Source organism: Dermacentor variabilis, chromosome 3 (assembly GCF_050947875.1).
Source record: "Dermacentor variabilis isolate Ectoservices chromosome 3, ASM5094787v1, whole genome shotgun sequence".
In the NCBI taxonomy this organism is placed as follows: Eukaryota; Metazoa; Arthropoda; class Arachnida; order Ixodida; family Ixodidae; genus Dermacentor; species Dermacentor variabilis.
Genome location: NC_134570.1, coordinates 28187520 through 28210953, shown reverse-complemented (window position 1 = coordinate 28210953; position 23434 = coordinate 28187520). Strand labels below are relative to the sequence as shown.

At 44.2% G+C, this 23434-nt stretch overlaps 1 long non-coding RNA gene across 1 annotated transcript in view; it reads left to right on the top strand.

Moving 5' to 3' along the window:
• The first annotated feature begins 20073 nt into the window (after positions 1-20073).
• LOC142573920 (uncharacterized) overlaps positions 20074-23434 on the top strand; it is a 160268-nt gene continuing 156907 nt past the window's right edge. The window contains exon 1 of the long non-coding RNA XR_012826373.1: positions 20074-20169. This is a non-coding gene — a long non-coding RNA (uncharacterized LOC142573920). The remainder of the gene's footprint in view (positions 20170-23434) is intronic.

Here is a 23434-nt window from a genome sequence, read left to right as displayed (position 1 = left end):
TGAACGTTTCCTATCATTATAAATGTTTTCCAATACCGCGATGTCTATAATAAATACATGATTATTCTATTCTCAGACTATATACCAATTTTTACTCGACAAGAACGTTAAAACGCGTGAACCGGACAAGGACAAACACACACACCCACACACATCCACACGCACGCACGCACGCACACACACGCACACACACAGACAGGTGATTTATTCAACTTGACTTTGTTTCTTCTTCACTTATGCGCCACGAATATTTCTTACGCCTCCTACCTGTTTGCGGCGCTAATTCTTATGCATTCATTGCTTTCAATACGCAAAACATCGTGGATATTCACTATATCTTTATCCACTTTTGGGTGTATATATTCTGACATTCCAACAAGCCCTGCGTAATTTTCTCCAAATAGTTTTTTCATGCTACGTTCACATCATTTTCTTTGGTGAATTTCTTTTTATAACTTAGCGTCCTTCGGTAGTCTGATTTAGTCTCTAACGGAAGTGCACTGCCTCTAGAGTTATGGCACAAAACTTAGTTACGCCAATAGCACCTCATTTTACATCTTCTCAAGCCGCACTGTTCGCATTGTGCCCATTAAACATCTACTTTTATGCTCTTCTTTTGTCTCGTTGCTCGCCTACATACTAACCAAAAATTTTCTAGTTCTCCGCCACTGGGAACCTACAATTTGTCTATACATACACTTGAACATCCTAGTTACCCATCTACTCTCCTCCATATGTGTCCCTTTCGTCTCATAAGATTGTCAGGAACTAAAGTTAGCAAGCGAGAACATAATGTAGAAAAATGTAACACCGCATTTCAGGATTAACATACACGCCAAACAACTTGCGTCATAGAAGTGTTAAACCACATGCACAAATGTACATGTTGCAATAATTGATACTTTTTGTTGATGTTGTGAATTCATAATTTGTGTGTGTGTGTGTGTGTTGTAAAATCCATCATGTTTGTGAATGCCTATGAGAGCAACGTTTATCTTTGAAGCATGTCAACAAATTACAGCACACCTGCACACACACATGAGCCACACCGAACACCGAACGACCTTGATGAGACACCGAATTATATCTTGCGGTTTATCTGAACCGTCAGGTAGCGACGCATCGTGGTACAAAAGGTGGCCGTTTACTGTCCCCTTCTTCTTTATATTTGCAGCTTTGCATTTCCCACAATATAAGTGTCACATGTGCACGTGCAAAGTTAATCAGAACTTGGACCAGGTACACGTGACTTGCGTACTTAACGTCATGAATTGAGTTACTGCTATCCAAGAAAAAATCTTTATGGACATTTTGGATGCACATCGAAACCCAATCATAAATTTGCAAGGTCTTCTTTGGATATGCCGGGCTGCCAAAGCGAGTGTCAAGCCAGCTTTTACGTTTTTGCAGGGCGCAGGCATTGGCCAGACCCTGTAGTTTGCTTCAGGCTAGCGATATTTCTTGCACGTGAGCTCTGTGTTTTCAACTCCTAGTTGTACAAGCATGCAACAGCATTCCAAGTACTTAGGCAAGTCTCAGAAGTTATCAATAAATGTTGTTATTCTCTAGAGACAGGTTATCTTAATCACAAGCCTCAGAAAGTTTGCTTCAGTCAGACAGTGCAAGTGGCTCTTAGAGACACGTATCGCTCTCTATTAGCTTGCGGAAACTTACACCCTTTTCTTCGTAGATGAAGGTGAAATAAAATTTGAGAAATGACTCCCAGTTTCAGCCGGCAATATTTATAAGCTGCTTGCTGTTGGCTTGGGGAAACCGAGAGTGAACCGGAAAGGAAATGCAAGCATGATGACGATTGCTCGCTGAAGCGCCTTTGTTTATTTCATTCATAAAATGCTGCGCTTTAGTTTTTAACAGCCGAGAAATTGCAGAAAGATTGCTACGTACACTAACAAGAGGAAGGGAAAAATGAAATTAGATAGGTCATGGGTATTAGAAATCCTCAATGGTCTGAATACGCAGCTGGGAGGGGAGATCGGAAGGCAGGGGTCGTATTGATGGCAAGTGCCGACAGAGGCAATACTTGCACCCCACGATTTATAGCAGTACGTTGGGATAAAAACATAACTGCTCAGTAAACACGCAGCGCAGTTCTTGCAGTACAATTTACTACTCCGCTCTAATTTTTTGAAGCGCAATATTGAGGTGTGACGGATAAACAACCAGCCCTTTCCAAGCCTAAGCAAGAGAACCACCTCGACTGGAAGTGTTTGTCGCTGTTGTCCCCTTGTTTGTGGTCTGCTTCAAGCGCTCGTGTCACCGTCTGCTCTTTCCTTGCGTGTCCCTGTTACTGTTGTTTTCATTAGGACGCCTTACCGAATCACCCAGGGCGACCTTTATATTGAAGCCTCGAAACTCTGAAAGAAGATTACGAAAGACCCCTCCAAGGGAAACCTTCAGTGACACTCAAATGGTGTCAGTTGACCACACGTGTAGCACTTCAGTTGCACTTAGGGGTTTCCTTTGAGTGGCTCTTCAGTTTCTTTTTTCTTCTAAGTTCTGTCACGCAGTGCCTTCCGAAGTCATGTCTTAAAAACATCTATAAAAGATGTAGTGTTTTTTTTACTCCCATTGGCAGCGTTTCATTGAATGATGAGCAGAACTCCAAGTGTCCTCGAGAGAAGTGCTTTGCGGTTACTGTGTTTTCATTTATCACACGGGTACGTCAGAACACCCACTCCTACCCGCAACGACTGGGCTTCTCTGGAAGAGATGTCCAGAGATCAGTCACGTTCTCCCTCGTACGTCTAAAGAGGGCATGTCTTTCTTGTTACTCATAAATACTGAAGCTCCGAGAACGACGACAGTTCTGACAATCTCAGTTCCGTGAAATTATACACACGTAGTCCACACTAAGCGACCATTTCTGAGCAAGTGGGAAGAATTATTATTTGGAGACAAGATATTGCCGATACCCGCGGGTGGATGACATGCGCGCCGTTTTGTGGAAGCAGAAGTATAGATGTGTCGGCGCCTTAAGCAAGAAGCTGGGAACGGATGAGGATGTAAAAGAAAAAAATATAGAGATAAAAAAGCTTCGGCGATTCCATGGGCTCTCAACTTCTTTACTGCGACAGCAGCAGGTTTTATAAGCGTACAGCGCCATATCTTATTGAAGTCGATTCCTTCAAACATACCGCATAGCCATAAGGGTAACTGGCCAGACATCACTAAATGATATGACCATTAAACAATAACAAATACAAAACAAAACAAAACATTTTGCATGTGATTATTGAATAAATAGAAAGCAGGTGATAATTAAAGATCATTTCTTAAGAAATAAGACGCAGCAGAACGGCACCTTCAGCAATGTAGCGTGTTTGAAGCATCAATAAACTTGCAAAAGAAGAGTTAAGGTGTGCAGACAGGACACAAGAGTAGAGAAGTGGACGACATGAACGCCGACGTTCGTGTTGTCCACTTCTCTACTCTTGTGTCCTGTCTGCACGCCTCACCTCTCTTTTGTACAATGAATCCTTACCAACTAGCTCAGCTTTCTGTCGTTCTACAATAAACTTGAGATGTCCACCGCAATTAGTCCTGTTTGTGCGGTGAAAGTGTACTGTCCTAAGCGACAGTAAAGTGTGGGATAGTCATCGAGGTCACACGGTGAGGAACGAGTAGTTCAAGGAACATTTCGCGCGAAAGAATTATTCAGCGACCATTGTTGGTTTTCGTTACCTATGACACAGTTTGAAATCAGGATGCCGGACGGATATAGCCGATAAAGGCATCTGCTAATGTCGCGGTTCTAAATACTTTATAAAAAACTTTTTTACGATGCACACAGTATTCTTTTGCGTCTGCTACGGCATTATCTGATGTTTCCTATAGAATGCATGCAATGTCAGAGCTTGCGTGGCACGCAACACACCACTCAGATTACCCCGTCCAAACCTGTGTGTTCCAAAGGTCCAACGAAAAAAACAAAAGAAACGACAAGCGCCACATTTCAGACAATGTTAACTAGAAGATTTGATCTTTTCAGTTTTCTGTGTACCACCAGGTGCACATCGCCACACACACAACAGATGTTAATGTAGTTGCTGTTATGTAATGCCCGGCACTTACATCTTTTGGCAGCATCAGCATTACATCGATAAAGGCTGTGTTATCGAGAAAGATCTTACAAAGTCTAAGAGGGGAAGCTTATAGTAGAGACTAGTCTGCTTCTTCGATAGCAGTTTTGAAGCGCGGGAGATCGACAACGAGCGGTATTTCGCTCGGAAGGCCATTCCAGCCTCGACGATGTGGAGGACTGTAGTAGGTTCCCGTTCATATATGTCGCCATACTCGCTCACAAGTACTGATTTAAACGTGCCCCCCCTCCCCCCCCCTGAGTACGAACGACAGTCAATGACGGTGAGTTTGAGTGGATTTCAGTATCAAAGTGAGTGACTGTCGGGAAGCGTGACTGTACCTGAGTATGTATGTGAGCGAGTGTCGGTGAGTGGGCGTTGACGCGAGCATGAGCCATATAGTGGCTGCAGGTATGTGTCAATGTAAGGCGCTATGAACGGCCAGTGAGTGTTGGCGAGTACTAGTAGGAACACGACACGAACGTGCTCGTTTCTCCGACGCTGTTCTTCGTTAGTGTACAAGACCAACCCTCCCAGAATTCAGCACTTGTAAACGCACTAGCAAAGCCAGTTTCTGCCCTCGTGAAAGAAGGGTTATGAACAGTCCCTCTAATCACCAGTGATGCACCTATATTGCAACTATATTGCGCTCCTCCAATAGCCTCAATGCAGCTACACATGCCCAGGAGTAAACATTTCCACTGATTTGTCCAACAAGGAGACGTGGACGCCAAGAGGGAACGACAGAGACACATAACTTACTTTCAACAATAAAAATTTCATTACAAGCACCGTTCAGCCTAATTCAACACGATTGACGAACGAGCCTTTATGTACATCGTCACCCTTGTGGCCGTTTTTATTGCACATAACCGTCACCGACATACGCGCTAAAACGCAAGGACTTGGACTACGTCAACTAAACAACTGCGGAGAATAAAAAAAGAAGGACATCTGTTGACACCTCATTCGACGACATGCCGGGTCACGTTCAGTAAACATCGTTAGTCGCTCAGCCGCGCTCCTGTCAAGCAAAGGCGAGCGTATAGAATTCCACTACGAAGCGGTCATTGGCAAGCGCAAGGTCGAAAGACGAAGCGCACGCACGTCTATAGGCGACGAAATGAGCCTGCTGTTGCAGCATATGCGCGGGATTCGAAGGTCCTCGTTAGCGGGACGCACGTCACTGCCGTGTGTATAGGAGAAGGCGGCCCTGCGCGCGCTCCTGGAACACAAGCACGGGGCTTGCGATGAAACAACCTGCCACTGGCGTCGCTCACTTTGCGCCTAACGATCCCGGCGCTGTTGCCACGGTTGCTCGATGTAAGGGCGAATTGAAAGACGCTCACATCGTGCAGTGCTACTATAGGTTGAACGCACTATAAGCTACAAGAGACTGATTTGTTCTCTGGTTTGACAGCCGAAATGCGAGAGAGCTGTCGTAATGGAATTCGCATCGGAATTAATTTTGGTTAGGCCACCATTGGAATGCGGGTATCGCCGCAGGCTAGGAAACCCGCGGCCCGCTTATAGTATTTTGGCTACCGCGACCGGTATTGGTACAATTTCCGGGTGCTGAATGTCTTGACGACAGGAGAGGCTTCCAAACTTTCGCAGCCCTGCGCGGCGAATAATTAAAGTGACACGCCTACCGTTTAATTATGTAATGCTTTTTTTTTCAGTTCGTGTCAAGCTTCCAAGCGCGTACTGACTCAATGCTGACGAGGAACCTCGCAGCTAAGCAAGAACATTTCAAAGCTAGAAAAAATTAAAAGTAAATCTCATGTTGCACCACAAGAGACAACAGCGGACGACTCCTGGAATTGAAAGGAAAGGAAAGCAATGGCGGGACATCCGCTACTGCCTCTGGTTCTGAACAGAAAGTGTAACCAGAGCAAGGCCGCTGAAGCCTGCGAACAAACGAGAAACTGGAGACGAACTAGCGGTGGGCAACTGCGTTACCCCAGAAGATCGCCTGTTTCGCCATGTGTGCCCTGTTGACTTACGCCATTAACCATAGTTCGAGCTGTTTGATGCATCGGAAAGTGTTGTTGACAATATTTATGCTTTTTTTAATGCACGAGCATTACGAGTGTCAAAGTGAAGAAAAAGTGTATGTTTATAAATTGGCAGAAGCCATTCACGTGGTAGAGCTATATACATGTATATATATATATATCTACTTTAAATTCCATTTAGTTATCATTTCGTTATTTCAATTAAGAACTGCAGTTAATTTCTCCTATGCTGTCCTTGGTGTCATCATTTGTCAGCTAATTGCCACACGACTGGGCGCTTGAGGCACTTTGCACGTATACGCGGGCGTTATACAGCTTTCTGTTGCTCAATACGAGCTACATAAAGATGTTCTTCCGAGTGGGAAAGAAGCCCGCGAATACACGCAAAGTGCCTCGAGGGGCCAGTCACGCGGCAGTTTTGCGGGCATTTGCGGGCTTCTTTCATGCTCGGAAGAACACTTTTATGCAGCACGTATTGAGCAACAGAAAGCTGTATCAGAAGTTTTGCATGTACTTCTACAATTTTTTCATGAACACTTTTCATCTAAATAGAATAATTGAGAAGTTTATTAATTTGTTAAGACTAATTGTGCAATTAGGCCGAATGCACAAAATAATAATAATAATATTTGGGGTTTTACGTGCCAAAACCACTTTCTGATTATGAGGCACGCCGTAGTGGAGGACTCCGGAAATTTTGACCACCTGGGGTTCTTTAACGTGCACCTAAATCTAAGCACACGGGTGTTTTCGCATTTCGCCCCCATCGAAATGCGGCCGCCGTGGCCGGGATTCGATCCCGCGACCTCGCACAAAATAATCTGACTATCTCCAAGCGACGGCAGACATTGCCTTGGTTCTCTCCAGCTACGTGGCACTCGCACATCTTTAAATCTTGGTGCGCGATGGTTGGGGCACCCTGCTTACGTATAATGAATGAGAAGAAAGGAAACTTCGTATTTGCCTATACATATGCATATGCACACGCACGCAGAACAAGCCTTCAGAACAGAAAGTGCGGGGTGTAGCTTTGCATTGAGGAGGATGGATCAGCAAACTTCTTCGATATGTTCCAGAAAGAGTGACCCGGTATTGCTGGCGTTCACGTAAGCGCACGTTCATTTACTTAAATAAATGAAGTTCATTTAAGGAATCTATTTTTTTTTTTGTATCATTTGACACGTCCTAATGGGAAGTTAATCGCAAAATACGTACATGCTTCTTTGACTACGAGCAGCATGGGATTCAAAGGGTTAAGGATGGCAAAGAAACGGAGGGTGTGATAAGACTATAGGAAATTTGCCCACATAACTTTCAGTCGGCTGACGCACTGGAAGGGCGACCTGCCGAAGTGGCTCCGTGACTTTAGCGTCGTGATGCCAAGCACGATGTCGTGGGTTCGACTCCCGGTCATAGAAGCTGCGTTCCGATAAGGGAAGAACGCGGAAATGCTGGTGTACCATGCTTCGGGAGCACGTTGAACAAACCCATGCAGTCACCCGAAGTCCTCCACTGTGGCGTCCCTCGTAGCCCACTTTGCAGATTCGGGGAGTTCAGAGAATAGACTTGGGCCTATCGGTGCATCTTTGATGAACTAAACAAGAGCGCACACACAAGAGTAGTGACAGCATAGAAGAACTTGTTGCTGGGCGAGTTTGTGCATATCAGCATATTTTTTTTAACTACCTGAACAAACGATCACAGTGAGAGCAAACAAGGACAGGCGCAATCCAGTGACAGCTCAGTGGTGTCGCCTCGGCCCTTGTCCCTGTTTTTGGTGTGTACACTGCTTTCTTATTGGTTTGTTTGTTTTCTGTTGAAGAATATAAATCGCTGAATTTAGATTTATTTTCAAGACACGAACAAAAACAAATCCCGGTTAGAGGTCATCGCCCTACACAGGATCTCCGTGTTAAAATCTTCGTCTCAAGAATGCGCGTAGTGCAATTTGCAGCCACTTTTACTTTAAAATTCGGCTCTGTGGCATCAGATTCTTGAAACTGTTCCTTTTCACTTTCATAAGAACGGTAGATGTCATTTTTGCGCAGCCTGCATGCAAAATTCTATCAAGCATTATCACACAGCACACCGCAGCGCTGGTGAAACTTTCGCAAGTAAATCCAACTTCCGGTGGCCATATAATGGCAGAAGGCCTGCAGAATGTAATGCGACAAAAGTCGTCACTGAAGGCGGTCCCTGAATTTTCAACCTGCAATCAACACGACGGAAGTAGAGTGCTCACTTTTCTCCCCTTGGCGTGCATTCGGGCAAGCCATATACTCGAATAAGTGGAACGCCACTCTCAGATATTTTGGGCACGTGTGCCGCGAAGCACTGGGCAATATCTGGAGTAAAGATAAAAAGATACATTCCTTTCCATTTTCGAATGCAAAGCAGCGTAACCACTGGGCGCGGAAGGAAAAGCCAGGAAAGCAATAAAGAAGCCTCATAGAAATGCTGACCCAATTCCACCTTGACACTTAGCGCGAAGCATACCGGATATATCAGCATACCAGAGAAACGTTTCTTTTCCTGTCTCTATAGAATTCTCACTCCGCTCCACGGTGATGTTTTCTCGTGAGCGGCTAAAATTAAAGGCGCCTGGAGAAGACGCGTTAGTTCAAAGGAATGTCATTAGGATTGCTTTCTGTGACGCATACTGTACCGATCTCCTTAATGCTATTTTTTTTCTTCAGTGTCTATACATTACGTGTTATATAGCAGCTCTGGAATGCCGATACTTGTATTATTATTAAAATTTTATTTCTTAAACTACTCGAAATAAGCCCTAACAGAGTGCCTAAGCGGTCTTTCTCGTAGCACCATGAATCGCTCTATGTTAATACGCGGATGCCACGAAATTTCGTGAAAGCTGTCTATCGTAAAGTGCCGGAAAGTTTGCGGGCTCTACTATCTGCTAAGCAATTCCATTGCCCATACGAGATGGCCCAGGGGTTCGCTGAGTGCTTACTGGTTCGTTGCTGTGGATATCCTGGTGAAGGTTAGAGGTGCTATAGCTCGCATTTTTATCGGTTCTCATAAGAAAGAAACAGAGTCGAAGTATGCAGGAAGTTTAGTAAATATCTGATCTGAAAAAGAAAAGATTACTTATACCTTGATCTTCTTTACCTTGACTTGAGATGCCGACATATTTTAGGGATTATACTTTCTCTCGATGTGCTCAGTAGCAAAGCTGTACTAAACATATAAAAAAATGATGGGCATGCTGGTATACGTATAGGTCTCAGAGCGCAAGGTGGATGGTATTGCTGCACCCCCAGCGTGCAAAAATAGAAAAATAATATAAAATTGAGTGTTTTGCTTTTTAACTGCCTGTTATTACGATAATTTACTTTTTAAAATACCAAACATGTTTTGTTTATGTAGAGCAAAGGTAGTACCCTCACCGGCTAAGGTGGCTCTATGGATACGGCGTTCTGTAGCTTAGTACGAGGTCGTGGGCTCGAGTGCTGATCGCTGCTGTCGCACTCCAATGGATACCGAATGCGAAAAAGGAGTCCAAGAAAAAACAGTACAGGCGCATCGCAGAGTAGTCGAGTACGTGATAACCGTGTTCAAACTTCGATTATTTTTTTAATAAATTAGGGCATTGCAGTTACTGGGACATGGCATGCACTCTCTTGAATGGTACAGGGCAACAGGCGACACTCGGGCTAACAAGTGACTTCTGCGCTTGCGCGTACTCTCGCCTATATCGAAGCATCTCGCCCTTTCTATAAGCCGTTGACTTGCTACGTGGTCTGCAACGTGTTGTGTCATGGTATTAGCCACCTGGCGGGCTCTATACGAGTACGAGCGTGGAAAGGTAAGTGATACCGCGAGAAAAATTAATCCCCTTCAGGTCATCGCATCAAATATGATACCAGGCGCGCTCAGTTGCAGAGGACAATGTGAGAAGCACAAAACTCACCGAATATAGTGTGCTGTAGTATATCACACATGAAACATTCAACTACTGACATAAAATTTAAAAAAAATGTTTGCATGAATAACCGAAGGCAGGTGAATAAGGCCTACTTTAAGCAGTTTCAGTACTGTCGCATTTCATATTTGCCGTATGCATAACGACATAAAACAGTGCAAATGTTACCTGAATAACAAGCAATGAGAAAATAAAGCTTGTTTTATGCAGTAACCACTCCGCTGTAGTAATACTTACTTGCAGACGTCAGTGATGACGTTGTTCTCATGACTAACTAAGAGCCCGTGCAGCCCAACTTCCATTTTCCTTCACCACTTTCCCAAACTGGTGGCGAGCTACTATTTAGGTAAATTACTCTCGCTGTACAGAGTGTCCCAGCTGACTTAGCCAGAGTTTAAAGATTGCGAATGCTACGCAGCTGGGCAGAACCAAGGTAACATCATTTGCGTTGCTTGGGGGTACGCAATGTGTTTTTGTTTCCTTCCGCCTAATTAGATAACTAGCCTTAATTAGTTAATCCCCTTCTCAAGTATTATAATTAGATAAAAGTGTAAATGAGAAAATTGTAGAGCGACATGAAAAATTCTCCATACAGCTTTCTGCTGCTCAATACGTGCTACATAAAAGGAATTTTCCGAGCGTGAAAGAAGCCCGCGAATACAAGCAAAGTGTCTCGAGCGGCCAGCCGCGCAGCAATTTTGCGTGCATTTGCGGGCTTCTCTCACGCTCGCAAAACACTGTTATGTAGCACGTATTGAGTAACAGGAGGCTGTATCGGGAGTTTTTTATGTTGCTCTACAATTTCTTCATCTACACTTTTCATCTAATTATAATATTTGAGTTTCTTAATTGGTTAAGACTAATTATGCAATTAGGCCGATTGCACAAGATAATATGAGTATCTCCATGCGACGGCAAACAATGTGACCTCGGTTCTGTCAAGCTAAGTGGTATTCGCATATTTTTAAGCTCTTTCAAAAATTAGCTGGGACGGCCTGTATAATAAAAAGATGATAAACGAAATCTTGTCACACGCCTTTTTGAGTATATAAAGTACTGCTCTACAAAGCAAATGTTTGTCTTGCATTTAGTACTTTAAAAGGCTTTTCATGGTGACTGGTCTGGCCGGAACCTGCTACCATAGAACGCCTCCTGTGCAATAGCGTCACTTCGACTTTGGACACATTTTCGCAGAGGAACCAGAAGGTACTGAGTCGACGCAAGTTTTTCTTTATTAACCTTTCCAAAAATAAAATTGTTCATTGCTTTAAAACAGACACAGAAGAACGGCCAGGTAACCACTGCGGTAAGTGCTGTTTACCCCATTTTTTGTTCTTCGTCTTGTTACTTTTATTCAGCTGCAGAGCTTCAGAAATGTCGACCTGATCCCCGCCAAGAAAATGTGGGCGACGCTTAAGTTTCGCCTTTAAGAGTGGAATGCCACACCTTTCAAAGACCCTTGACTGCTTGTCATGCTTCCCGGAAACAACAGCTTATGTAACCACAACGTTTACCGAGAAACGCTGGCGGCGAAAGCTATGCACGAAGGCAAGCAAGGCAGAAACGCGGCCTCTTGCGTGGGTCGATTTCCTGTTACTAGACACTTTCATACCCCTGTCACAAGGGGAGATTTAGTGTCATTCCAATCGAATGGCATTCGCATTTAATCCCACTAATCGGGATTTACACGGGAAAAGTTAATGTCATTCGAATGGAATGACATTCGCCATCGAATGAGTTAGGGGAACTCATTCGCATTCGATTTCAAACCGAATGTATACTCTTGACCCCAGACAGACAACAGCTACACGCAACGCGAAAAAATAATGCGTGCATCAGAAAAGTCAAAAGATATCTTTTTTACTTATAAAAAAGAACAATTATTTTTGCCGCGATGATATTTTCAACACGGGCTGTGCTCAAGTTCTATTACTCTTTGCATCAGGAGTCTGTTACGGCGGTCGGCCATATCGGATGTGTTGATCGAAGTCCTTTGAGTTGTGAATATTTGGCGTCAAAGTGTTTTCGTCCGTTTTAAAAGTACTCGCAAGCGTTCTTAAACGCGTTTAATAGGCACGAAATTTCATTGAATTTCACAAGTTTTGTTCCAGGTCATCATTGCTATCATTTGCAAAGGCCATTATATCTTATTGTGTAGCGCCGCAAGAGATCGAATGGCATTCGATGCATCGAATGCCACTCGATTCGAATCGCATTAAATCTTCCCGTGTGACAAGGGTATTAGTTGGGCGTCCGCAGCAGTTCTGCGTATCCAGCAAACACGCGGAGGCCCGAGTGTGCGTGCGCAGTACGCATGGCATCTTGCGTGCGCACGCGGCTTTTCGAAGGCTGCGTAGCGTGCGCTGCGCGCTCAGCGGGCTTTGCGAGACGTTCTCGCGTGTTCTCGCGTGTCCACGAGAGCGCATTTTCGATATTGCTCTTGCCAGAGATATGACCCTGGCTCGTGGTTTGAGTTCATGGCGGCTGATATTGGTTACGCAGTATCAGAAGGTGGCACATGGCGGCGCTGAGTAGCGCACTACTGGCTCCTACAGCCAGCAAGTCAGCAATCCCCTTCTCGACTTTTGCGTCCGGCCAACTATTGCCGAATCGTGCGCGCGAGCTTACTACACACGCACAACCTTGCGCGTTGCGGACGTACGTGGGTCGCTGGGCACGCTCAACTAAAACTGCTTATTGTTTCGCACTTTTAATATTTCACTCTTAGAAGCGCTTACGTAAAAGATATGCGCTGTCAGTGTTTTTGTTCCATTACACTCGTTTGTGCGCTGCCACTCTCAAAATTCCGCGGAATAACCTTTAAAGGAGAAAAGACGAGGACTGAGCAACTTTGGTGGTAGAAGAGTGGTGGGTATGCGTGGTTGGGAATTCGGTACGCGATTTTTTTGCAGAAGCGGTTCTTTCTGGTTGTTTGCATATGAATCAATGTGAGCCCCATGGCATGTAAAAGCCCCTTTCTTCTAAAAACGTGCCAACTGAGACGCTGGACGCGGACGCTGCATTTTCTGTGACACGTGGCCCTTAATGCTATCGCGTTAATATCTTGTTGCAGGATTCGCACGCAATTTCTACGGCACCCAGCGCAGCCTTGAGTCTCCTTTATTTTGCGTCTTAGGCTTGGGTGGCCGTGCGACGTGGATGAGCGGGCATGAAATCGCGATTGCACGGGGCGCTTATTACGTCATACACCTCCTCGAAAGACAGAGAATTCGAAGCGACAGAGCAGACAGCTAAAGCTTCGTCGAGGTGAAGAAATTATCCGGAGCTCGAGGTACGCGCTCGTGCGCGAGTAATATTTCGCGCCTTCCTTCTGAACGCAGCGGCACCGCTATAGTATAGTCGGATAGGAGGGCCATACACGATGGCAAGTTGGGAATTCACGGGCTGCAGCATGCTTCGAAGCTAGGGAAATTTAACGCGAGTGCTATGTCACGATGGAAGCTACCAGCTCAGTTGTGAAGATCTCTAAAACTCAGTCTTGAACATCTCTAAGTGCATACAAGCAATCAAGGGTGGTTGCTGAGAAGTCGCACATTGTTTCTGTATGTCGCAGCAAGCATTTTATATGCATTATATTGTGCTTTTTCTCTCTTGGCGCATCCCATCGTTTCAGATTGAACCTGCAAACCAGGACGCTGCTGCAGGTACTCACTGCTGCACCTGACTGGCCAAAACGTATGTAAGTGTATGTATAGTGCTTAGGCGATACTTGGGTCGCATGGCAGCCGGCGATATTTGTGCCTCTGGTGGGTGCTGGAAACACAGATTCGATGCATTAAAGTATATATGATGAAAACGAGGACCCTTATGGCGCACTGTGATTGCATTTGGTCTCCCAGTGATCATGCACCCAGCACTCACTGATTGCGCGAAAAGCTTCTGGTTGCTATGCGCGCCGATTATCGCTTTTCAATCGTTGAGCGCTGTACAGTTACATATATACTCTATACATAAATGTTGCGAGTTCGCACATTCACATTTGCATAGCAATTATATTTTCCTTGATGAATTCATACTGAGTTCATGATCACCATGTTTAGGATATCTGTCAGATAACAGACAATAGTGCCTTTGGGGAGGGGGGATCATTGCACACCCGTAGTTATTACAATTCTCGCGGCATTACACTTTACTGAACTATTACCAGAACCTATTACATCAATAACACACTTGTGCTGCGTTTTGATGTCGAATACGGCAACGAATGCCTTGTTAGGCTGTATGAACGGGACATGTAAACATACTAAGCCCCGTAGCAATGTATTCTGTATCCTTTCGCTCTCTCTGTCTTTTTTTTAACTTACGCCATCGAAAACTTCCAAATGGAGGAAAGTCATCCTGGGTTCTTGTTGATAACTGACAACTACGACTTAAATGTAAAATCCGAGAGCTGCGACTGCGCCTGCTTTTGATGCAATATTTGACGCCGATCTGGCATTTGAGAATCGGCAAAAAGTTGCACGATTTCATTGGACGTGGCGCCCTGTAAGAACGCAGCATCTGTATTATGTCAGATAGTTTTTTTTCTTGTGCCTGTGCATGTGCGTATTTTGTTTTCTAAAACGCGTCTGCTTAGCCGGAATGCTGCATAAATTTATTGACTAGTGTGCCAGAAATGCCGGTGGGCGGGACGGGACATCCAATTTCTCCCTCGCTCGTCCATTTCCATTCTGACGCCTGTTTGCAGGACTCCATTTTACGCGCGAATTCTATTTGCATGTTTTTTGCATTCTCTGACTCCATGCACGGTTTCGCGCCCGTTCACTCGCGTTCGTAGGTGAAAACTGCTTTGCATATGGTCGCCATCGAGTGAACTCGGGATTCGGCAGCGTGGTTTCTCGTGGCAAAAATGCGCCGCGACTGCAATCTTCCGCGGGGAACTTTGTTTTGTTCGCGTCTACGTTGCCCTGACCTTGTACCTTTCTTATCATTCGTCTCAATCTTACGTCCCGTATTTTCCAAGTTCCGAACTCTTCTACCACGAACTCTTTTGCATCTGCCTGAGAACAAGTACTTTGTGAGGAACACAGCATCGTCCGCATCCGCCACAGTACTGTGGCATCTGAAGTACATGCCCTCACGTCGATTAGGTCACGTGCGAGAACCCGCACAAATAGCGAAGCGTCAAGTCTGCACGATAACACAGTGGACAACTGCAAGTTGACATAGTCGGAACGAATTTCTTATAAATGATGTCCTGGAGAACTAGTACACCAACAATGACATAAAAGCACGTAGCGCACCCACGTTAGAAGAAATGTTTATTTCGGCCCCAGGAGCCAGCGTTCGAATAGGAAAGAATGCAGCCTTTTCCCGATGTTCATAGCCGTACAAGGTGTGGGCAGGTGTCGAGTGACGTATTCTTTTTTTTTTTAGATGTGTGAATGCCTTCTTTTCTTTATGTGGCCATGGTCGCTTGCACCGAAAAAATAAATGTTTCATCAGTCGCGAGAGATTGCAACGTTCTTGCTTGTCCTGGTTTTGTGTGCTCGTCCTAGTAATGCACTATTTCTAATGAATCCCACCTCCACATTGCCACAGAGGCAAGAGTATGATCTGCACTTTTAGGCAATTTTTTCTTTTATTCGCCATAACGCAAAGGTGAGGCTGATATGCTGGCCCTTCAATGCTGGCGGGATGGAACAACTGTTATCGTAGTAAAAATAAGAGAAAGATTGTCTTCTGTTGTTGGCATATTGTTTCCAAATTCTATCCATAAACAATAACCATGCCGTTAGACAAGCACTAGCTAAGCATTATGTGAACTGCTTCTATTATTTGTACTCTCCGCTCACTATAGTTAGCAGGCATATTTTCTGTACATATTGTGTTACCTACTGCGCATTTATTTTATTCTTTCTTTTTTGTTGTCTATGAGCACTCTGTTATATAATATTTATGACTCTCACGGTCTAAATTTAATATATTTATACCTAATCAACAATAAAAAATTATATTATATCTTCGATTATTTTTCTGTTTTCTCTTTTTGCCCATTGTGATACTGAACACTTTTCGTTTGTCATGTCCACTTGAGGAAAAGGTAACCAGTCTCTACATTTCGGTTGAGGATGGATGGTGGTGCACGGTGATATGTGCGTTTCTTTTTCGCATTTCTTTTTATTTTAAACGTCTGACGCGACAGCGATTCTTCTTTCGTTAGATTTGCGTTAGTTTTGCTATCGTTTTAAGCGTAATAAAGGAAGTCTGCGATTACTCACTGCTACTGAGCAATATGCGGGTGAAGGAACCCCAGTTAGGTAAAGGTAATCTGCTTTTAGTATCTTCATTCCAGACAATGTAAGTCTAAATAAAATGGAAAAAAATCAGTTGAAAATATATTGTAATTGTATTTTGTTGCATTGTTGTTTTTAACGGCTAACAGCGGCCTTCTCTGCTGCATATATTCACAGAAGAAGAAAAGAATAATGCGATCATATTGAATTTTTTGTTGTTATTAGTGCGTAATAATGCGCTGACTTTGGCGAAGCTTTCAAAGGCTGTATGATTTACTGAACATAGCAGTAGCATAAGCAGTAATTTTTAAGCGTTTCAAGGTTCTTTGTGTCAGAATTCTCTATTACCGCTCGTTCTAAAATTATTTCAGAAGAATATGAGCCTTCATATTAATTGTTCACAGTCGGAATTCCCTGCGATAGGTTACTGCAGGCAAGTAATTTCTGAACACAAAGATGGGATAAGCAGCGCGTTGAAGTTATGATAAGCGCAGGTCGGTCTTAAGTGCGTTGAATTCTCTGCACGGTATACTCAACGCTATTATCGATACAAAAGGATGCACACTATCAAAGCAGTGTAGCATGTAATTGCGACACAACATTCAAGAGACTCGAAAATAAGCCTGCCTTTAAATGTTTAACTTCTTAGCTCCCCGAAGCAGAAACTTCTAGCTTCAGTACAAACTCTGTTATTTTTAAAGGATTTCATTGATTCATTTTCCCGTCTTGAGATTAACGTGAGAACGAAAAGAGGTGAACGTTTTCGAAGGGTTTAATCGGCTGGATTTCATCCCTTGTCTCGTTAGTACATTGACAAACGCTTTGTCAAATCCTCGCACAAAAGCTTTGTCTACGGACGTTGTTCACAATCATTTTGTTCTGTAATATTTATGGCCCCGACGGTATAAATGTACTATATTTGTACCACCCAATAGATATTCAGTGGTAGGGCTTGCGGTAATCACCTCGATCTGTATAAGGCTGATTTACAAGGATACTATTGTCGCGAACAACAAGAGCTAACCTGATTTTCTTATATAGGATTGTTCATACATTACCTTAGAGATATATACATCGCCTATTGACAAGCGTCATTGAATATATGATCTTGCTGAAACAAGTAAAGCAATATATAAATGACTGAACATAAATGAAATGAATGAAAAAGAAAGAGAAAGACCCCACGAATGCCCTATGCTCCAAACCTTATGACGGAATTAATTTATTCACATATCTTTTTTTCTAGTCAAATCGAACGTCCTAGTTCTAATAAGGAAGGCATTACCTCTGCCTCCCACATGTCTTCTGAGGCACTATTGAAGAACTTGCAGGATATCAGATTATTCTGTGAAGGAAGGCACATCACGCTCAGTCGCCCCTTTTTGGAGTTGTTCTCATGTAAGCAGTACGTAATCTTCTGCTTTGCTTTAGAATGCCGCAACATGTTCTTCAGCAGGAGCAAAGCAAAACCGAAACAGTTACCAGCCGGTGCAAACAACTGTTTCCAAAATTTTAAAGCGCGTTCGATGACAGCCAGGAAGGCCTCATTTGATTGTATAGTCGGTTGCGCCGACTTTTCGAGAGCACTACTAAATAACACGTGGCGTTTGTTGTTTCTTTAGTTGTGGCATCGCTGTTGTTATCTTGTCATCTTTTTATACCCGTGTCGCGAATCTTGTTTTTTATTTTCTGGTCACGCACGCTTCATTTTTGCGCTAACGCTCCATAAGAAATAATAGCTTCTGGATTTGAAAAATAAGTCACACGTAGCAGTGTGTTTCTCACGTCACGTGGACGTCTTTCGTATATTAGTTTGTATCGGTGCTGAGAAAAAGCTTTTATAAAGCAAGGTCACCCTACGAGTTAAAAGTTTTCCTCACGAATAAGCTTGTGGTTCATTGCTTCATTCACAGCCAAATAATGGTTAGATTCACGGTTTCTTTATATAGTGTTTTCTGGCGATCGGGCAGTAAGCTTTTTCTGTGCCAGAACTCTTGTGCATTATTCACGCATGCATTACGAAAAAGCCTTCAAGTGGAGCTAACTGCAGCTTTGTTGCCCTTATTTCACAGACATCATTAGAGGTTAACAAGCATTGCAGTCGCTGCTCTTACTTCAATAATATTTAACTAACAGCCTTTTAATTATCTTCCGCTGCGGTAGCTTATTGGCTATAGAGTTGTCCTTCTGATCCCGAGGTCACGGATTCATTCCCGAACTCTGCTACTACATTTCGATGTGAAACTGTAAAAATGCTCGCGCACTTATATTCAAGTGAACGTGAAGTAATCCCAGTGGTAAAAATTAATAAGAGGTCGTCCACCATGACGTGCCTCATAATTACAGGCTGGTTTTGGGCTTATAAAGTCAGAGTCTAAATTTCTTTTTCACTTCTGTGAAATTCACGCAAAATATATAAGGTACTTTAACATGCTGTGTTATGCTTTGCCGAACTTTGCGTAGCAACGCGGATTGTATGCATTGGTAGGCAGCGATTAGTAGGCAACGATTGTAGGCACAGTTCTTCTAGGCAAGGCTGATGTTCTTGTTATATACAGTATCCTGACGCGCAAATTATTTTCTTTTTGTCCCGTGTCTGTTTTCCACCATACTATCACTGTTATCAAGTACTGTTAGCCCAGCGACGCGCCATCTGTATCCGGAATTTATTTTTTAAGCTGTCGTGAATACCATAGCGAAGGCGATGTTGTAACGATTAAGATTTCAACCAACGACTCCGCTCAACGTTAACGTTGGACTTTGAGCGTTGCTTCTTTTTCTGGGAACAAGTACGCCCACAAATGATTTCAGTTTTTAAACTCGGGCTTCTTGGCAACGTAATTTTTTAATCTACGTTGAATAGGAAAATATTGTAAATGTATAAAGCACGCTTAACGGTCTTTGATAGGCCTTGAATTTCGTGCACAAACATAAACAAGATCGTAGTTTCATCGTACGACGTAAAATTAAGTTGACCTATTTTATTAGTATGCTGTTGTGACCTCTGAATTCCAGGACTTCCAGAGTCTGCACAATAACTTCTTTTGCCCTTATTTCTTTTTCCTTTGAATCCCTCCGTATTTTCAATGACTTTGCATAAGTGAAACTTCTTGTGAGGAAGCTGAATTTTGCATAAACCTAACCATTCATTTCCCTCAGTCGGAGCAGGAAGTATAAAGGCGATGTTTGGCTGATTGTTTACTGATAAAGTTTAAACTTGCATCGTCCTTCAGTACGTGGCAGCACAATGCACTGATTTGCCTTGTGCTCAGAAGTTGCCAACCGAGACTCAATTTTTAAAAAAGACGAAAACCTTACACTACGCACAGGACAGGCTATCGACTATATTCAATGCACATGCAACTGTCTTTAACCTTGCGTTGTTACAAACGCCAACGTGACACAAATTATATCGCAGTAATTGACAGCATGCCTCTTTCAGAGCCCTCTCCGTTTGCAGGGAGAAATCCTGTTTTCCCTTTCTTTTAATGCAGGTAATTTTGTGGGGCCTACTGCGCTCGCCGAAAGCTGGTGCCATTGTACGCGCTGCTGACCCTTTTCGGGCCCTTTAGGAAATCTCCTTTTGCCGTACTCTCCAGCGTTTTCACGCTTGCCAGGTTGCGACGCTCCTGTCCCGACTAATTGAGGTCACCCCTTGTGGCTGTGTGACAGCGGTGGCGCCGACGTACCGCTGTGCCGAAAACGCTCCGTTAACGAGGGACTTCCCTCCCTTTATTACCTCGCCGCACACATAACGAAGAGGGAGGGGGATCAAGCAAGCCACCAGTCCTGCGCGAAAACTTCACCGCATTCACTGGTAAACCAAGCCTGAACCGCAGGAGAAGCGACAGGTGAGCGTACAGGTGACTTCACTGCGGCTGTTTCTTTTAATGCGGGAAAGCCGAAATACTAACCACGCTATTAATTCTCTGGGGCTAGCCAGCATACGTAAGCAAATCTATCAAAAAGTAGAAGAACCATGCAGCAAGTACTCTGGACATCGGCGCAGACGCATGGCATGCCATTTTGCGTGAGTGGCCGATGTGGCACACTGTCTCCTAATGCGTGCCTTTGTAGAAATAATGTCGAACCGCTGTTCTTGTGAGCGTTGAAGCACTTCGGTCACTCATCGTCCTTTCTCAAAACCTCTCACCTCTATTTTCGGGCAATTCATTTAAACAAGGGTACGCACATATATAAATAGTGAAGAAAAAGTTTAACGCCGGCGGTACTGAGTGATATCGTTGGCTTTAAAGTCACGTGCTGCGACAACGGCAGGCTCTTGTATCGGACCTCGCCGTCTTCTGAAGAACGATTACATTGGGGTCCACACAACGCCACCCTTTTCCGCTGCAGAACTTCCTGCGGTAACCCGCCGTGGTTGTTTAGTGGCTATGATGTTGGGCTGCTAAGCACGAGGTCGCGGGATCGAATCCCAGTCACGGAGGCCGCATTTCGATGGGAACGAAATGCGAAAACACCCGTGTACTTCGATTTAGGTGCACGTTAAACAACACCAGGTGGTCCAACTTTCTGGAGTCCCCCAGTACGGCGTGCCTCATAATCAGAAAGTGGTTTTGGCACGTAGAACCCCATAATTTATTTTTTTTTATGTTCCTGCTGTAGAGTCCGAAATACATGCACAGGTCCCCCCCACTGGTCTCGGAGGCGCGCAATACCTCGCCCCAATTGCTATGCGCGGGTAGTGCACTGGGTGTGCCCTCAGTGGTATTTTTTTTAATTATGGAGTTTTACGTGCCAGAACAACGATCTGTTTATGATGCACGCCGTAGTGGGGGACTCCGGAAATTTCGACCACCTAGGGTTGTTTAACGTACACCTAAACCTAATTACACGGGTATTTTCGCATTTCTCCCCCATCGAAATGCGGCCGCTGTGGCCGCGATTCGATCCCGAGGCCTCGTGCTTAGCAGGCAGACACCATAGCCACTACATCAAAACGGCAAGTTGGGCCAGTTGGTTAGGATTCGTTTTAAGGTTCGTTACAGCGCAACACAAGACACGGACAAAAGGAAGATCGAAAACGACGACACGGCACTTAGCCACTAAGCAACCACGGCGGCTGTCTCGCTGGCATTCACGCCGGGCAGTGCAATGGCGGGTCTATCACAGAGCATTGTGTAAGAATAAAGCTTTCGCATCCTCTAGCAGTGCGAATGACATGCTGACACATCTTTTTTTTATTTGCTCGCAATTGACTAACTATATATCTGGCTACATCGCATTATAATGGGAAGACCAAAGGATACATTCGCTCAGAAAGCGGCGAGGATGCACGGACGCAGTAGTTCGTTTTGCTTGCTGCAACGTGCTTGGGGACGTTTCCTGCGGAAGCCAGCGCCAGCGACCTACTACCGTGCAAATCATTCGTTTAAGAGACAAAGGTTGCGAGTGAGCGGAAATGCTGCAGTCACCTTCTGAGGAAAGCCCCGTTGCTATCCCTTCATTGCTGACAGCTGCATTAGAAGGCGGACTATTCACCGAGATATATTTATATGCCGTAGCTGTTCTCCGCCCGCGACCTTTGTCTGGAAGAAGAACGGGTGCCATCTTTCAATGTCGTGCAATCATTGTATGTTCCGTCCTATTCTACCAAGCTGGAGCTCATCTGTGTTGTCGAATTCGTCGCTTCTCTTTCCGAATTCGGTATCTAGTCGTCAGATGTGATTGTTGCAAAAGCCAAGTACTGACAAGGTAGTAAACAACTAGGATGAGCCTTTTATGTTCGTAAGAAGACTCTCAGTAGCGTCTGTACGCTCAAGGATAGGCGAGTGTTCCATAACTGTGCATCTTTAAAGTTGAAGGCAAGCTCATATATCTTAAAAAGAAACTAAAAGGGAAGTAGCGCCAATACGAAGCGCTAATTTCAGTGTTATCTGCAAAGCTTTTGTGACACATTCATTGGGATATTATCAGAGTCACAATAAATTGTGTACCGTGCAACACCTCGCCAGTATTTGCTGGATGATTAGGCGGAGTGTTTATGCTATGACACTAAAGTTTTGTGCGCGTTCACAGTAATGGGCACGCACAGAAACTTGGGAAGTCAGTGTACTTGCATCAATAAGTATCGTGTTCGTCAACTATGTTGTGCCGGACAGCTGCTGATGCCATTTCTGTATCTTTAAGTAAGATTAAACGTGCTCTCTCTGCTGATGCCATTTCTGTATATTTAAGTAAGATTAAACGTGCTCTCCAGTTGTTTCTATTTTCTTGTACTGACAATGCATTCACCTGCATCTCTGCCATACTATAGAACAAATATAGACACGGTCGCACTCTTGAAGACTTTCTCATGTTGCAGGAACGGTTTTTATTCATATCCACGTTCATATGTAACAGAGCGTTGGACGGATGGTTTACAACCGCCACCGGCCACCGACATAGATTCGTCCTATTCGTTGCCTTCACTGCAGTTTAACGTATTTCTCAACACCAACACTTGGGCAACAACAGTCATGCCCACTGTAGACCTCCATTGCATAACACAGTGTAAGCAACATCCTCACGCAGCTTATTATTGGCGAACTCACGCCGGTTGCATTGTGTTGTGGGCACATTGCACAAAATTTGGCGACAAATAACCCTAGGTTATCCGAGTTTATTCGTAATCATATGTACAACGTTATCCACAGTCAACTGTGCAACTATGTAATAACTGGTTAACCTCCTCGCGTTTGCACTTTCTGTCGTCGCACTTTCTCTCTAATTGTAATAATAGACACTGCTATATTGCTCGTTATTAAGATGGTTCCTATGCTAATCATGTATTTCAACACTACCCGAAGTACGACTGAGCATGTCGCCATAAGGAATTGTCATAGCCCCTTCTATACAGCGAGCAATACGATCTTCGCAATGCTGACAATGGCGTCTGCGGTATGACGGTCTTCCCTGCTCACATAATTTATTAACGCTACATACCTCTTGCTCCATTTCCATGGATCTCTCTGTATGTTCAAGGGCACAAGTAATGACCCCAAAGAATGCACAAATCCACGAAGACGTGCAGAGTCGAAGTTCGGTGTCACTTCTGGGAGCTAGTGGCCAACGTTGTTCGAATAAGCAGCTCAGCTGTGCACGCTTTTCGCTATT